The sequence below is a fragment of the Otolemur garnettii genome, unplaced genomic scaffold, assembly GCF_000181295.1.
Source record: "Otolemur garnettii isolate 467f Iridium unplaced genomic scaffold, OtoGar3 scaffold00014, whole genome shotgun sequence".
Classification (NCBI taxonomy): Eukaryota; Metazoa; Chordata; class Mammalia; order Primates; family Galagidae; genus Otolemur; species Otolemur garnettii.
Window position 1 is genome coordinate 15,596,635 of NW_003852409.1, and position 10,465 is coordinate 15,607,099.

The window sequence follows — 10,465 nt, forward strand, 5'->3', positions numbered from 1 at the left end:
CCTGTTTCTTTGGTTTTTATAGTATTCATTCTGTTGGATAAATATCCAGGATCATAAGATTTATATACAATTAGCTTTAGAGCTATTGCCAAAGTTTTCCAAAGTGGTTGCCATTGATACTTCCATGAGTGGGGTATGAGCGTTCCAGTTCCTCCTTATCCCTCTCAGCAGTTGGTTTTGTTAGTCATTTTAATTTAGCAATTCTGAGAGGTGTGTAATGGCATCTCATCATAGTTTTATTTTGTTTCTCTGTTGACCATTAATATTGAACCTTTTCATATATTCGTTAACCATTTTGAAATCCTCTTTAGGGAGATGTTATCACTTATTTTGCCTACTTTTTTTTTTTTTTAAGTAGGATTATTTGTCTTTTTCTCATTGCTTTGTTGGGGATTATTTATACACATATTCTGGATTTGAATCCCTTGTCAGAAATATCTTTTCCAAGTGCATAACTTGCCTTTTCACTCTCTTAATGATGTCATTTGATTAAAAGACTTAACTTTAACGAATTCAATTTATGTTTTCCTTTATGGTTAGTGCTTGTGTGTTCTGTTTAAGAAATCTTTGCCTCCTGGAAGATCATGAAGTTATTCTACTGTGTTTTCTTCTAGAAGAAACTTCTGAAACTCCTTCTTGATTATTTTGCTTTCCACATTTAGAGCTAAAATCCATTTGGAATTTTATTTTTTCTTTTTTTTGAAGACAAAGTCTTAGTCACCCTGCATGGAGTGCCGTGGTATCATAGCTCACAGAAACCTCAAACTCTTGGGCTCAAATGACCCTCTTGCCTCAGCCTCCTGAGTAGCTGGGACTACAGGCACCCACCACAATGCCGAGTTAATTTTTCTGTTTTTAGTAGAGACAGGGGTCTTACTCTTGCTCAGGCTGGTCTTGAACTCCTGAGCTCAGGTGATCCACCCGCCTCGGCCTCCCAGAGTACTAGGATTACAACCGTAAGCTACCGCACCCAGCCTGGAATTAATTTTTGTATATGGTGTGAGGTTCATTTTGTTCCCTATGGATATTCAGTTGTTTCAGCATCATTTATTGAAAAGACCCCCCACTTCTATCCCTGAGAATTGAAGAGGAGCCTTCATTGGGAATCAGGAAATTGGCCAAATGTTGGGTCTTTTGCTCGACTCTCTGATCTAGCTACGCTTGCCTTAATACCACTGTCTTAATTACAGTTACTTTATACTAAGTTTTAATATCTCGTAGTAAAAATCCTCCAATATGGATCTTCTTCAGTATTGCCTTGGTTACATTATGGGTTTTACACTGTCCTGTGTATTTTAGACCCCGCCTGTCATTTTTTAATAAACGTGTGCATATGCACCTATACATACAATATAGCATATGAGTGCTGTGATTAGGATTTCTTTGGGTTTTTTAATTATTTTTTTTCTTATAGATAGAATCCTGCTGTGTTGCCCAGACTGGAGAGCAGTGGCTATCCACTGATGCTATCATAGCTCACTGTAGCCTCAAACTACTGGCCTAAAGTAATCCTCCTCGCTGGGCATGGTGGCTTGCTCCAGTAATTCCAGCACTCTGGGAGGCTGAGGAGGGAGAATCAGTTGAGCTCAGGAGTTTGAGACCAGCCTGAGCAAGACTGAGACCCCTTCTCCACTAAAAATAGAAAACTTAGCTACAGTCCCAACTACTCAGGAGGCTGAGGCAGGAGGATCACTTGAACCCAGGAGTTTCAGGTTGTTGTGAGCAATGGGGACACCACAACACTCTAGCTTGGGCAACAGAGAAGCTGTAACTACAAATGTGCACCACTATGCTTGGCTGATAAATTATTTCTTAATTTGCACTACTCAACTGAGTCTTTTTTTAAATATATTTTTCTGTCATTACATATATAGGAAAACAGGACTAGCAAGACCAAAGATCTTATAGAGCACAAACCATTCTGACAGGCAGAGCCATGATCAAAGGGTGGTTTTCTTTAGGAAGCAATTCTACGACAAAACTACATGGGAATAGAAGTAATTTAAAATGTTCAAGACATCACACGTAGGACTGAGACTCCACATCACCATTTTCTGTGCTTTGCATTATGGGATACAAAAACTAACCCCCATCTATGGAATGTTAAGCTGACACCCAAGACAATTAAAGCCTCCTATAATTCAACATCCTACACTATTTTCTGATTGTACTAAATGATAAACAACCAACAAATGATTTCACCTCTTAAAAAACAGCATTTACACTTAAAAAATGGGATGAAGTGGGATTTCTTTCTTCTCAAAAATGTTTCAGGACCTACTGAAAAAATTGCCTTTACAAAATAGTCAATAGGCTTGGTGCCTGTGGCTCAAGTGACTAAGGTGCCAGCCACAGACACCTAAGGTGGTGGGTTCAAATCCAGCCCGGGCCCACCAAACAACAATGATGGCTGCAACCAATAAATAGCGAGGTGTTGTGGCAGGCACCTGTGGTCCCAGCTACTTGGGAGGCTGAGGCAGGAGACTTGCTTGAGCCCAGGAGTTGGTGGTTGCTGTGAGCTGTGATGACACAGCACTCTACCCAGGGGGACAGCTTGAGGCTCTGTCTCAACAACAACAAAAAATAATAATAACAAAATAGTCAATAAAAATATTCCCCCGGATTGTGCAGGGAGGAAGACAGGGGCCACTGAAAAGACGCGGTAGGTGATGTTAATCAGACTTGGCTTCTTTCTCTTCTGCTTCCTCAGAGGCCGCACTCTCTGCAGTTTTCTTTCCCCGTTTTCTGCAGGTAAATCATCTTCAGTTTCTTGGGTGGTCATTTCAGCCTGTTTGCCCTCTGCTGTTTCCCTATTCCTTTTTGTTTGCACTTTTTTGTCTGAAGATTTATCCCTTCCTGCTGCAGTTTGTTTTGTTTGGTTTTGTTTTTTGGTTCGGTTGGTTGTTTTTTGTTTTTGTTTTTTGCTTCCTTTCCACTTTTGCAGGAGCAGGTTTAACTGATCTCACTAGCCTCACTCATCTCCTCTTAGGCTCTTCCTTTCCCACCCGTTAGCAGAGCTGACCATCCTCCTGGGCATTCTGGCAGCAGAAAGGAGTGTCCCACGTGCCTATGTATGAGCCAAAGTCTTCCCCACGCTGGGCCTCCTGACCATGCTGCATCTCCTGGCTGCGGCTGAAACTCTACTGTGGCATGATCATAGCTCACTTCAGCCTTGAACTCCCAAGCTCAAATGACCCTCCTGCCTAAGCTTTCCAAGTATATAGGACTACAGTTGTGCACCACCATGGCAGGTTTATATTTTGTATTAATATTTTTTTGTAGAGATGGCGGTCTTGCTATGTTGCCCAGACTGATCTTGATCTCCTGGGATAAAATGATCCTCCTACCTCAGCCTCCCAGAGTCTTAGGATTTCAGGTGTGAGCCACCAGGCCTGGCCTATTGGTATTCTTTTGATGGCAAATACAAGAATCCCACTTGAATTAGTTTAAGTAAAAGGCAAATTCATGATAATATTTAAGTTTTTCATGGAACCCCAGGAAAGAAATACAACCCACAGAATAGACTGCAATCTGAAATTGGGACACTCAGAGGCTCTCTCCTGCCACTGTTTTCATCACATCTGCTGTCCCTCTCTCTCCCTCCCCTTCTCTCTCTCTCTGCAAGATCCCATGTTTTCCCTGCCTTACTACTGTACCTGCCTGAAAACTATGATCACCAACAGCCCTGGAGATTTTCCTGTTGTAGGCCTGTCTTTTTTGACCATTTTGGCATGCTTAGCCTAGGTATGGCCAGCGAGTGGACCTAGAATAAGGTCTTGAGTGGTCAGTTTTGATCAAGTGCTTATTCCCAATTAACTTGGCTGAAAGAAACATGGTCTCATGGTACAGAATGCTTGTTGAGGACTCACCACTCTTTTTTTTTTTTTTTTTACTGTAAAATAAGTTTGTTGGCAGTAACATGTAACTTTTTCCCGACACTTGATGTTGCAAACTTTAGGGTCTTTGAGATACGCAGGATCCTTATATGTAACTGGCACAAACTCCGTTATTTGAGCTCTTTTAATCTCTTTTGTGATTTCTTTCTGTTTCTTCCCACAAAGACCTGTTATGTGTCTTCCATAGATGCATCCAGTAAATGGTTAGGACAAAAGCTGTACATTCTTATAATCTACACGTTTTCCACACAAGATACATTTCTTAAGAGGCTCCTTATATGGATTTTCCATCGCAACAGGCATGTCCTCATTGCTGGTTACCTGTTTATACTGTGAACAGCCTCTGCTCCACAGCACTCAGTGAGTGCCAGGATGTGTGAAACAGACAGAAGCCATTACCAAGCTTGTCAACTTTTTCCTCCCTAGACACTGCAAACCATAGCTGCCAAGATTCCCCTTTCCTCTCTTCCTTTCGTTCCAAATTGTTCCGACACGTCCCTCTCACCACTCTTACAATGTATATCGGCAGGGTGGGCTCTACCAGAAATGAGGTTAAACCAACTGGTAAGTAGCTTCTCCACTGCGTCTTTGCTAAGAACTCTTCCAAGACTCCCCTTACTGACCATTTAAGGTTCAAGATCTCTACCACAGCACATGAGACCCTTACTAATCTGGTCTCTGCTCACCTCTCCACATACCCTTCTACTTCCAAAGTCCCCCTATAAATCACCCCTAGCACTTACTACATGCACTGAACTGTCACGTACTTTCTGTCCTCCCATTAGACTAAAGGGCAAGGAGTATGCCGCGCTATCCAGCTACCTCTGCATCTGGCAAAATTCCTGGTACCTAATAAGTGTTCTACATGTTTGGGGAGGGAAGGAAGGGATGGAGTTGGTCGCAGTCAGTTCTAGCTTGCCAGCAGATGTACCCTGGGCATCCTTCGTGCAAACCAGTGTAGAGAATCTTCAGCTCAGTCATCTCCCTGCATGCCTCATATCCTGTTCATTTAAAGACTTGGCAGTTCCTAGATCATATATCCCTAAGTGACTGTCGCCTGCACTGTCTCCAGACTCTGATGACGTCCCACATTGTACCAACTTGCTCACACAGTTGTTTTAAAATGAATATGAGTGAGAAACCAAATCTGTGCCAGAGTGGGTAATGGAAAAGGAAGCATGTATCTGCCAGTTCAAAAGATTTCCTAGGCTTTGATTTTCTCTAGCAGACTTGTAGAATAAACCCTAAGTACTCAGAGGTAATTTTAAAATCAAATTATTGTTTCTCAGCGTGATAGCTACTTCTTAAATGCAATTTGCTATTATCAGCCACAATATTGGGCTGCCAAGCCGTAAACCTTAGATCTCACATAAAACACAGGTTGTCACATACGACTTAATTAATGAAGCCACCTGCACCTGTCCAAACAGGCCAGCTCTCCATGTTACCAACTTACCAGCTGCTGCCAAAATTCCTCTTTCCTGGGTCTCCCTCCTTTGCATCTCTGCTGCGTACAACTTACGAGATTTGGGTTCAAGTGACGTAAAACATGATCCAAAATGTCAAAAGAAAAGCTGGGATTTATCAGTGAAACAAATTTCTTTGTTCCTTCATTTGACTGGCCGGTCGAAAAATGGTGGCGGCTGCCCCAGCCGTGGGTCATGGCTGCAGTTAGGCTGCTGTCACTCTGGGCACCTACGGACGGCTTTCTGGAGACCAACTCTCTCCTTCAGCCAGGAGCGATGAGCCTGCTGCCTGCCATCCATCTCAGCCTAGCTCCCAGGACCTCTCAGAGTGATCTAAAAAGGGAGATACCAGGCAAGGAGAGACCATAGTTCTTCACATCGGCAACTAAATAAATATTAAAGGCTTGAATTGTGAATAGTTGCATTTTTATAAAATTATTTAGTAATATTTAATTAAGTACTCACAAAACTAAATAAAATCCACTTTATTTAAGTGGATCTTTGTTTGGGGGTGGGTGGGTTTAAGACAGAGTCCTAGGATACAGTGCCATGGCATCATAGCTCACAGCAACCTCAAACTCCTGGGCTCAGGTGATCCTTTTGCCTCAGTCCTCCTTAGTAACTGAGACTACAGGTGCCTGCCACATGCCCTGCTAGTTTTTTTCTATTTTTAGTAGAGAAGGGAGTTTCACTCTTGCTCGGACTGGTCTCAAACTCCTGAGCTCAGGCGATCTACCTGCCTCAGCCTCCCACAGTGCCAGGACTACAAGCATGAGCCACCATCCCTAGCCTATTTAAGTGGTTTTGATTTAAAATGCTAATATTTATTAATCATAATTCATAGAGTTTTGAATATTTTAGATAATGTATTGAAAATGTATTCAAATAATATACACTTTTCATTTTTATTTTAATTTATGTATTTTAATAAAATGTATCCAAATTTTGTACCCTGCAAATATAATCCCATTTTATTTTGAATTCTACACAGACCATATCTGGCCCTCCAGATTTTTTTGTGTACAAATAAAGTTTTATTGGAAAGTAGCCACACAACTCATTCATCTACATATTGTCTGTGGATGTTTACATGTTACAGTGGCAGAATTGAGTAGCTTTCACAAAAACCATATGGCTCACAAAAATCTACAATTTTTACTGTCTGGTCCTTTATAGAGAAAGCTTGCCACCATATGCTTTCAAAGATTACATCCAATAGAATACAAATTATATAAAAATCCTGAACATAGCAATAATCTTCTTGCAGAAATAAATACAAGAAAGATGAATTTTATGGAATATACATTTAATATTTTGTAAATTATGTGTGCCTTATTTTATTACTCACCCAAACAGCACTGAATTCTCAACAGAGAGCCAGATTTGAGCAATAATTAAATTCAGTCATCTTTAATAGCCTGCCAACTTTCAGCTGTATTAAAGCCAGAGCTTTTCATGTATTTTTCAGTTTTGTTCTTAGGAAGATGTATTTTCCCATACATGGTATGTTTCATTTACTCCTGCCCCGAGCTCTGCAAATGTAGGGGTGAACCTGAGGAGTGTGCTCTGAAACACACCAAGTTCTGCTGCTTCGAAGGCTGAGCCTGGGTGCCAGAGCTGGGGAGCTGGTCCCGGTGCCTTTGATGGTAGTTTGTGAAGACAGCACATTTCCAGAGCTGAACATGCCTCATTTTGTGCCCTCATTCAGATTTGCTACCCACCAAGACATGTGAACAGACACAGTACCCAGAAGGCCTTCTCTCTCCTCCTGCCACTGACCAGGTAGAATGCTTCCAGGCCAGGTGCATGAAAGGCTCTGGCTTTGGGAAAGGACTCCTGAGGGACAGTCAGTGCAGAGACAAGTCTCCTGGCCATACCAGCAGCCCTACATTTTAAGCAATGCCTCTGGCCTTCTGGTCACTTATTGGGGTTCTTCTCTGCCTGCCCCAGGAGGACCTATACCCCAGAAAGAACTGTGAGAGCCTTTGATAACTGTGCAAGTGGAAATGTCAGCGCCTGCCCATCTCCGGTGCGGGGGGTGGCAACTGCTCCTAAAATACTGGAAACTTTTCCTTAATTAATGCTGTCCTTACCAAATAAAATGACAGGATGCCTAGTTAAATTTGAATTTCAGATAAGCAACAAATAACATTTCAGTGCCTTTTAATATTTGGTATATTCCATGCAATACTGTAACTATTGTGTTTGTAATAAATACTGCATAAGATATCTTGATACTGAAATATTATTCATTATTTTTCTGAAACACAAATTCCACTGTGCATCTTCCATTTTATCTGACATTAATTCCAGCTCAATTCATCATGCCAAGATGGGCTTTACCTGTGCTATAGTTTCAAGAAGATGGAAAAGGTCTTCTAAGCACACCCCATAGCTGCTGAGATTTGCACCTAACATTTATTAACAGAAGATAGAGTTTTTGTTTTGCTATCAGTTGCACATTTGATCTCATAGACTGTACAGAAAACAAAGATCTAGGGGAAAGAAGATGGCAAATCCTGAAATCATAAAAACACTGAAAGTTACATAGCCCTTTTTTTTAAGCACCTTACACATTTTTAACACATTTAATCTGTATAATCACTTTATTTGCTTTTTTAATTTTTTAAAATTTCTGGCTCTGCACCCGTAGTACAGTGGTTATGCCACCAGCCACATACACAGAGGGTAGCGGGTTCGAAACTGACCCAGGCCAGCTAAACAACAACTGCAACAAAAAAATGGCCAGGCCTTGCGGCAGGTATCTATGGTCCTAGCTACTTGAGAGGCTGAGGCAAGAGAATCACTTGAGCCCAGGAGATTGAGGTTGCTGTGAGCTGTGATGCCACAGCACTCTACCAAGAGTGAAATAGTGAGACTCTGTCTCAAAAAAAAAATTTCTATTTATTTTTGAGATGGTCTCACTCTGTCACCCTGGGTAGAGTGCCATGGTGTCACAGCTCACAGCAATCTCAAACTTTTGGACTCAAGCAATCCTCCTACCTCAGCCTCCCAAGTAGCTGGGACTACAGGCACCCACCACAACGCCCAGCTAGTTTTTAGAGATGGGGTGTCACTCTTGCTCAGGCTGGTCTCACACTCCTCAGCTCAAGCAAGTCTCCTGCCTTACCCTCCAAGTGTGCTAGGATTACAAGTGTGAACCATCAGGCCCAGCCTGTACAACCACTTTATAGAAGCTACTATTATTCTGATCTTCCAGATGAGGAAACAAAATTGCAGAAAAGTAACTTGCCCAAAGTCTCACTGGTAAGCAGCAGAACAAGCGGCCAAAGCCCAGAATCGATGCTCTCAACCACCCTGCTGTGACAATTCTCAGAGACAGCACCAGGATTCAGACGCAAGAGGTGGCTCAGAATGAATCTGGCTGGCCTCTGAAGGCTTTGTGTCAGGAAGGGGACTGAAAAGGGCTGGACAAAAGCTATGCCACTGCTTGGTCATGGTCCCGCAGTTCCAGGAGGTGGGGCCCTAATTCCTGAGCGTGGCGCTGGTTTGGCAGTCTTCCCCCCTCTGAGGTCCAGCCACTCTCTTGCCTCCTGTCTAGCAGCTATTCCCTGCTGCTCCCCAAACCTCCCACACAGCTTTATTCCACTTCCTCCGCTTATTCTGTTTCCTGGCATCTCACTGTCGCCCTGGGTAGAGTGCCATGGTGTCATAGCTCGCTGCACTCTCCAACTGCTGGAGCTCAAGCGATCCTCCTGCCTCAGCCTCCCACGTAGCCAGGCCTATACGCATGCGCCACCACACCCAGCTAATTTTTCTATCCTCCTGGGTCTTGCTGGTCTTGAACTCCTGGCCTCGAGTAATATTCCTGCCTCAGTCTCCCAAAATGCTGGGATTCCAGGTGTGAGCCACCCTCTAATGCAGTGGTTCTCAACCTTCCTAATGCCGTGACCCTTTAATACAGTTCCTCATGCTGTGGTGACCCTCAACCACAGAGAAAATAATTTTATGGTTGAGGCTCACCACAACATAAGGAACTGTATTAAAGGGTCGTGGCATTAGGAAGGTTGAGAACCACTGCTCTAGTGTCTTCTAAATTCCTTTCTTATAAAGCTTAAAAAATACCTGCTTAGGCTCGGTGCCTGTAGCTTAGCAGTCAGGGTGACAGCCACATACACCAGGGCTGGCGGGTTCAAACTGGCCTGGGCCTGCCAAACAACAATGACAACAACGACAACAACAACAACAAAATAGCCAGGGGGGTGCCTGTAGTCCCAGCTACTTGGGAGGCTGAGGCAAGAGGATCACTTGAGCCCAAGAGTTTGAGGTTGCTGTGAGCTGTGATGCCACAGCACTATGCCAAGGGTGACACAGTGAGACTCTGTCTCAAAACTCCCCCCCAAAAAACCACACCTGCTTAGTCATCTTTCTGCCACTAGCTGCGGTACAGGAGACTTTCCTTATTGACTTTGTGATCATAGCAATGAATAAATGACCAATAACTTTCTGAGTTCACCAGGATTTATTTTCAAGTTCTTTTCAATCTGAGGATGATTGCGGTGGAAGGGCCTTGGTCATGCAAAAGATGTTCCCTCTCCAGGTGTTATCTCTGCTATTCCTTAAATAAAAGATGGCCTTCCCTTTAAATAACTCTGAAGTCTTTTGAAATCCAATTATGTGTAGCTGTATTATGTGTAGAGTGGCTGGTAATCAGAAGAGAAAGAAATTGTGGGTGATGACATTCATTCTTAGTCAGAAATTAAAAGGAAAATATGGCAATGACATTTCCACTGTGAGGGAAAAGGTCAGCTGGCATTGAGAAGCCCTAATTGCAAGGCCGTGTTTGCATTCCAATCACCTATACTTCCTGGGGATGTCATTGCCACTGGGGCAGAAAAGCCTGGGTCCATGGTCTAATTAGGAAAAAGGAGGGATGTAGGACTATTATATCCCTAAATATTTACTATCTTGAGATCAGAGATTCTCAACTAGGGGGTGAAAAGGACACATATCCGAATCTCAGAGTGGGAAAAACATAGAAAATTCTTTATGCATTTATTTGGAGACAGTCCATTCTATTGCCTGGGCTAAAGTGCGGTGGCATCTGCACAGCTCATAGCAACCTCAAACTCCTGAGCTCAA

At 42.9% G+C, this 10,465-nt stretch overlaps 1 pseudogene; it reads right to left on the bottom strand.

Moving 5' to 3' along the window:
* LOC100954579 overlaps positions 1-5,559 on the bottom strand; it is a 10,205-nt pseudogene extending 4,646 nt beyond the window's left edge.
* Positions 5,560-10,465: the final 4,906 nt, after the last annotated feature.